This window comes from Adiantum capillus-veneris, chromosome 19, assembly GCF_014529385.1.
Source record: "Adiantum capillus-veneris isolate H3 chromosome 19, ASM1452938v2, whole genome shotgun sequence".
In the NCBI taxonomy this organism is placed as follows: domain Eukaryota; kingdom Viridiplantae; phylum Streptophyta; class Polypodiopsida; order Polypodiales; family Pteridaceae; genus Adiantum; species Adiantum capillus-veneris.
Genome location: NC_140949.1, coordinates 48,632,518 through 48,640,501, shown reverse-complemented (window position 1 = coordinate 48,640,501; position 7,984 = coordinate 48,632,518). Strand labels below are relative to the sequence as shown.

Sequence of the window (7,984 nt, the reverse complement as noted above, 5' to 3'; positions counted from 1 at the left end):
GAGACACCAACAATTGGATCCACATTTCACGCCTTCGTTATAATGCCCAAGTGGTGGATCTTTGATGCACCTACTTCCCAATTCTTAGTCTAAATGGCCAAGCGGTGGATCTAGAATCTACTCATTCAACAAACATTGTGTAAAATGACAAGTGTTATGATGGCCAAGTGTTGAATACACCTACCTTTAAGACATGGTTAGAATGGCCAAGTGGTGGATCTAAGAGACACCAACAATTGGATCCACATTTCAATCCTTTGTTATAATGGCCAAGTGGTGGATCTTTGATGCACGTAATTTCCAATTCTTAGTCTAAATGGCCAAGTGGTGGATCTAGGATCTACTCATCCCATCAACATTGTGTAAAATTACAAGTGTTGAATGCACCTAACTTTAAGACATGGTTAGAATGGCTAAGTGGTGGATCTAGGAGACACCAACAATTGGATCCACATTTCAAGCCTTTGTTATAAGTGGCTCTTTGATGCACCTACTTCCCAGTTCTTAGTCTAGGATCTAGGATCTACTCACCCCACAAACATTGTGTAAAATTACAAATGTTATGATGGCCAAGTGATGAATGTACCTACCTTTAAGACATGGCTAGAATGGCCAAGTGGTGGATCTAAGAGATACTAACAATTGGATCCACACTTCAAGCCTTCATTCTAATGGCCAAGTGGTGGATTTTTTATGTGTCTAATTCCTAAGTTTAATGCTAAATTGCCAAGTGGTGGATCTAGGATCTACTCATCCCACAGACATTGTGTAAAATTACCAGTGTTATGATGGCCAAGTGCTGAATGCAACACCTACTTTAGGACATGGTTAGAATGTCCAACTAGTGGATCTAGGTGACACCAACAATTGTATCTACAATTCAAGACTTTTTTATAATGGCCAAGTGGTGTATCTTTGATCCACCTACTTACCAATTCTCATTCGAAAGACAAGTGGTGGATCTAGGATGTACTCATCCCACAAACATTGTGTAAAATAACAAGTGTTATAATGGCCAATTGTTGAATCCACCTAACTGGCCAAGTGGTGGATCTAGGAGACACGAACAATTGGATCCACATTTTAAGCATTTGTTATAATGGCCAAGTGGTAAATCTTTGATGCACCTACTTCCCAATTCTTAGTTTAAATGGCCAAGTGGTGGATCTACAATCTACTCATCCCACAAACATTGTGTAAAATTACAACTGTTATGATGGCCAAAAGCTAAATGCACCTACCTTTAAGACATGGCTAGAATGGCCAAGTGGTGGATCTAGGAGATACCAACAATTGGATCCACACTTCAATCCTTCATTCTAATGGCCAAGTGGTGGATCTTTGATGTATCTAATTCCGAAATTTTAGTCTAAATAGCCAAGTGGTGGATCTAGGATCTACTCATTTCATAGACATTGTGTAAAATTACCAATGTTATGATGGCCAAGTGCTGAATGCACCTAACTTTAGGACATGGTTAGAATGGCCATGTGGTGGATCTAGGTGACACCACAATTGTATCTACAATTGAAGCCTTTGTTATAATGGCCAAGTGGTGTATCTTTGATGCCCCTACACCAATTCTTACTCTAAATGGACAAGTGGTGGATCTTTGATCTACTCATCCCACATACATTGTGTAAAATTACAAGTGTTATGATGGCCAAGTGTTGAATCCACCTAACTTTATGACATGGTTAGAATGGCCAAGTGGTGGATCTAGGAGACACCAACAATTGGATCCACATTTCAATCCTTTGTTATAATGGCCAAGTGGTGGATGTTTGATGCACCTACTTGCCAATTCTTAGTTTAAATAGCCAAGTGGTGGATCTAGAATCTACTCACCCCACAAACATTGTTTAAAATTACAAGTGTTATGATGGCCAAGTGTTAAATACGCTTAACTTTAAGACATGGTTAGAATGGCCAAGTGGTGGATCTAAGAGACACCAACAATTGGATCCACATTCAAGCCTTTTTTATCATGACCAAGTTGTGGATTTGATGCACCTACTTCCAAATTCTTAGTGTAAATGGCCAAATGGTGGATCTAGGATCTACTTATCCCACAGACGTTTTGTAAAATTACCAGTTTTATGATGGCCAAGTGCTGAATGCACCTAACTTTAGGACATGGTTAGAATGGCCAAGTGGTGGATCTAGGTGACACCAACAATTGTATCTACAATTCAAGCCTTTTTTATAATCGTCAAGTGGTGGATCTTTGATTCCCCTACTTACCAATTCTTACTCTAAATGGACAAGTGGTGGATCTAGGATCTACTCATTTCACTACCATTGTGTAAAATTACAAGTGTTATCATGGCTACGTGTTGAATCCACCTAACTTTAAGACATGGGTAGAATGGCCAAGTGGTGAATCTAAGAGACACCAATAATTGGATCCATATTTCAAGCCTTTGTTATAATGGCCAAGTAGTGGATCTTTGATGCACCTACTTTCCAATTCTTAGTCTAAATGGCCAAGTGGTGGATCTAAGATCTACTCATCCCACAAACATTGTGTAAAATTACAAGTGTTATGATGGCCAAGTGTTGAATGCACCTACCTTTAAGACATGGCGAGAATGGCAAAGTGGTGGATCTAGGAGATACCAAAAATTGGATCCACACTTCAAGCCTTTGTTCTAATGGCCAAGTGGTGGATCTAGGATCTACTCAACCCACAGACATTGTGTAAGATTACCAGCGTTATGATGGCCAAGTGTTGAATGCACCTAACTTTAGGACATGGTTAGAATGGCCAAGTGGTGGATCAAATCAAGTGGCTAGATCATCAAATCTATTCTCATTATAGTTGGTACTCAGTATTTCCAGGTATCCCAATGTTAATGCACTCAATGTCAGGATGTCCTTCAACTGTTGAAACACTTGAGAGACTACCTGCCCTAGATCATCAAATCTATTATTATCTTCATCACTAGCCACAAAGACATGCACTTTATGAAATTGTGCACCTTGCACTCCATAAACGTCTAAGTATCATTTTCTCTTATCATCACTTGCAAAGTCAATATTAACAGGAACCGTCACAGATTTTTGTTTTTGAACCATTTTTTCTCTGAAATCAAAGAAAACATAAATAACTAATTAGAATCTATAATGACACATTGAATGTAATAACACTTTGAAAGCGTACAAATTAAATTGACACATAACATTTTGATTACACTCTTCAAGACTTATAGGTTCTAAACTCAAATACTTATTCAATTTAGACATTTGATAGCCAAATTAGATGTATCCTAGATCCCATAAGTCAACTAGAATAAATTTTTCAAGGTAGGTTATCTTGAATCCTTTAAATTAAATCATTTGAAATAAATTATTAAGATTGTATCCATCTTAGATCCACCACTTGTCCATTCTAACCAAGCCTTGAAAGTGGGTGCATTGAAGATCCACCACTTGGCCATTCTAAGCAAACCTTTGAAAGGTGGGTATATAGATCAATCACATTGAATTTTCAAATAAATTATGTAGGATAGGTAGATACTACATTCAGTATTTGGCCATTGTAGTCAAATTTTGAAAGGTAGGTGCATCCAAGATAAATCACTTGGCCATTCTAACCAACTTTTGCAAGGTGGATGCAATGGTTGGTTTCTCCTATGTCCACTATCTGTCAATTTTAAATAGTGTTTATAGGAAAGATCGACCATAGATCCACCACTTGGCCATTCTAGCCAAGTATTGGTAGGTGGGTGTAGACCGTAGATCCACCACTTGGCCATTCTAACCATGTCTTAAAGTTAGGTGCAATTGGTCATCATAACACTTGTAATTTTAGACAATGTTTGTGGGATGAGTAGATACGTGATCCATCACTTTGCCATTTAGACTAAAAATTGGGAAGTAGGTGCATCAAAGATCCATCACTTGGCCATTATAACAAAGGCTTGAATTGTGGATCCAATTGTTGGTGTCTCTTAGATCCACCACTTGGCCATTCTAACCATGTCTTAAAGTTAGGTGAATTCAACACTTGGCCATCATAACACTTGGAAAGTATGTGCATTACAGATCCACCACTTGGCCATTATAAAAAAGGCTTGAATTGTAGATACAATTGTTGATGTCACGTAGATCCACCACTTGACCATTCTAACCATGTCCTAAAGTTAGGTGCATTCAACACTTGGCCATCATAACACTGGTAATGTTAAGATCTCAATTTATGCAGCAAAAAATGATGTTGTTTACTCCCATTTCTTGACACTCTGTGATACTTGGCTAACATCACAACTACTACGTGGTACAAAGAAGATTGATTTTCTTGAAGAGGCAAGAAAATATATCCAATGGACGATCAACATTGTGAAAGACAAAGCATATTCAATTATAGATCTTCCATGGTCTATATATGTTGTCAGTCTTCAAATGGAGGGAAGATCTTACTTAGAGCTCCATCTAAACAACCCTATCCCTATAGGATTGTGTATCTTGGACAACACACGTTATTTGGAGAGCAATCTACAATGGTCAGCTGAAAGATTCAAAGATCTCATAGATGGAATTATGGCTATTGCAGGTGGGTCAACAGAACCACAATGTGCGATCCTTTCTTTTTTGAATAATAAAGACTATGTGCAGTTACAATCTGCTTTGCAAAGTATGACAAACATGGTCATAATACAATTTGTTGGGACATTGCACAATGTGAAGCATTTGGAATTTATTGGTGCTATAAAATTATTCACCACACTTTTGTTCTTGAGCAAGGAAGATGCCTTTGAGGGACTTATTAGTTCTTCAAATCCAGGGACAGAATCCATAATACTAGATGCAGGACACCTTGATCTAGATTTTGGAAGTGTGAGTCAATTGTCAGATGTCGAGTTTCTACAACTCAAGAAGGAGCTTACAATTAAGAAATGCATTCAAAAGTATTGCAAGAATATTTAAAGCTTATTGATGTAGTCAGTGATGGCTACATAATAGAGTTGGGACTCAAGCAGAAAAGGGAAGTCTTATGCCTTGTGGACAATATTGACAACCAAAGAAAGCTTAAAACAATACTTTTGAGCTTTGCAAATCAGCATGATGATGTCAAAAAATGGACAAAACTTCAAAGTCATCAATTAGATCAGCCCATTGATGACCAAGGAGTATCGAATACGGGAGGAGCATCAACAAGTGAGACACCCATATGAATTACAAACTTTTTGAACCTTGAAGCAAGTATGAGCTAAGCTTCTATACCCAACACCAACATTCAAAACTTCATTACAATGACTTTCATTTTATTTAGGATCCATCCTTCATTGCACAAACTCTATATAATGATAAAAATTGGATTTAGGATCTAGGATCTTAATGGCCAAGTGGTGGATCTAGGATCTACTCATCCCACAAACATTGTGTATAATTACAAGTGTTATGATGGTCAAGTGTTGAATGCACCTAACTTTAAAACATGGTTAAAATGGCCAAGTGGTGGATCTAGGAGACACCAACAATTGGATCCACAATTCAAGCCTTCATTATAATGGCTAAGTGGCAGATCCTTGATGTATCTAATTCCCAATTCTTAGTCTAAATGTCCAAGTGGTGGATGTAGGATCTACTCATCCCACAAACATTGTGTATAATTACAAGCGTTATGATGGCCAACTGTTGTTTGCACCTAACTTTAAGACATGGTTAGAATAGCCAAGTGGTGGATCTTTGATGTACCTACTACCTACTTTCCATTTCTTAGTCTAAATGGTTAAGTGGTGGATCTAGGATCTACTCATCCCACAAACACTGTGTAAAATCACAAGTGTTATGATGGACAAGTGTTGAATGCACCTAACTTTAAGACATTGTTAGAATGTCCAAGTGGTGGATCTAGGAGACATCGACAATTGGATCCACAATACAAGCCTTTGATGTAATGGCCAAGTGGTGGATCTTTGATGCAACTACTTCCCAATTCGTAGTCTAAATGGCCAAGTGGTGGATCTAGGATCTACTCATCCCACAGTCATCGTGTAAAATTACAAGTTTTAAAATGGCCAAGTGTTGAATGTACCTAGCTTTAAGACATGGTTAGAATGGCCAAGTGGTGGATCTAGGAGACACCAACAATTGGATTCACATTTCAAGCCTTTGTAATAATGGCCAAGTGGTTGATTGTTAATGCATCTAATTTCCAATTCTAATTCTAAATGGCGAAGTGGTGGATCTAAGATCTACTCATCCCACAAACATTGTGTAAAATTACAAGTGTTATGATGGCCAAGTGCTAAATGCACCTTACTTTAAGACATGACAAGAATGGCCAAGTGGTGGATCTAGGAGACACCAACAATTGGATCCACAATTCAAGCCTTTGTTATAATGGCCAAGTGGTGGATCTTTGATGTATCTAATTCCCAATTCTTATACTAAATGGCCAAGTGGTGAATCTAGGATCTACTCATCCCACAAACATTGTGTAAAATTACAAGTGTTTTGATGGCCAAGTGTTGAATGCAACTAACTTTGAGAAATGGCTAGAATGGCCAAGTGGTAGATCTACGAGACACCAACAATTGGACCCACAATTAAAGCCTTTGTTATAATGTCCAAGGTAGTGGATCTTTGATGTATCTAATCCCCAATTCTTAGTCCAAATGACCAAGTGGTGGATCTAGGATCTACTCATCCAATAAACATTGTGTAAAATTAAAGGTGTTATGATGGCCAAATGATAAATGCACCTAATTTAAGACATGGATAGAATGGCCAAGTGGTGGATCTAGGAGACACCAACAATTGGATCCACAATTCAAGCCTTCATTATAATGGCCTTGTGGTCGATCCTTGATGCATCTACTTCCCAATTCTTAGTCTAAATAGCCAAGTGGTGGATCTAGCATCTACTCATCCCACAAACATTGTGTAAAATTACAAGTGTTATGATGGCCAAGTGTTGATTGCACCTAACTTTAAGACATGGTTAGAATGGCCAAGTGGTGGATCTTTGCTGCAACTACTTTCCAATTCTTAGTCTAAATGGCCAATTGTTGGATCTAGGATCTACTCATCCCACAGTGGTGGATCTAGGATCTACTCATCCCACAAAAATTGTGTAAAATCACAAGTGTTCTGATGGCCAAGTGGTTGAATGCACCTAACTTTAAGACATGGTTAGAATGGCCAAGTGGTGGATCTAGGAGACACCAACAATTGGATCCACAATTCAAGCCTTCGTTATAATGGCCAGGTGGTGGATCTTTGATGTATCTAATTCCCAATTCTTAGTCTAAATGACCAAGTGGTGGATATAGGATCTACTCATCCCACAAACATTGTGTAAAATTGCAAGTGTTACGATGGCCAACTCTTGATTGCACCTAAATTTAAGACATGGTTAAAATGGACAAGTGGTGGATCTTTGATGCACCTACTTTTCAATTCTTAGTCTAAATGGCCAAGTGGTGGATCTAGGATCTACTCATCCCACAAACATTGTGTAAAATCACAAGTGTTATGATAACCAAGTGTTGAATGCACCTAACTTTAAGACATGGTTAGAATGGCCAAGTGGTGGATCTAAGAGACATCAACAATTGGATCCAAAATTCAAGCCTTTGATATAATGGCCAAGTGGTGGATCTTTGATGCACATACTTTCCAATTCTTAGTCTAAATGGCCAAGTTGTGGATCTAAGATCTACTCATCCCACAAACATTGAGTAAAATTATAAATATTATGATGGCCAAGTGTTGAATGCACCTAACATTAATACATGGCAAGAATGGCCAAGTGGTGGATCTAGGAGATACCAACAATTGGATCCACAATTCAAGCCTTTGTTATAATGACCAAGTGGTGAATCTTGGATGTATCTAATTCCCAATTCTTAGCTTAAATGGCCAAGTGGTGGATCTAGGATCTACTCATCCCACAAACATTGTGTAAAATTACAAGTGTTGTGATGGCCAAGTGCTGAATGCACCTAATTTTAACACATGGTTAGAATGGTCAAGT

At 38.2% G+C, this 7,984-nt stretch overlaps 1 pseudogene; it reads left to right on the top strand.

The window, feature by feature from the left end:
• Positions 1–4,647: 4,647 nt before the first annotated feature.
• On the top strand, positions 4,648–5,216 carry LOC147433980 (uncharacterized; annotated as a pseudogene).
• Positions 5,217–7,984: the final 2,768 nt, after the last annotated feature.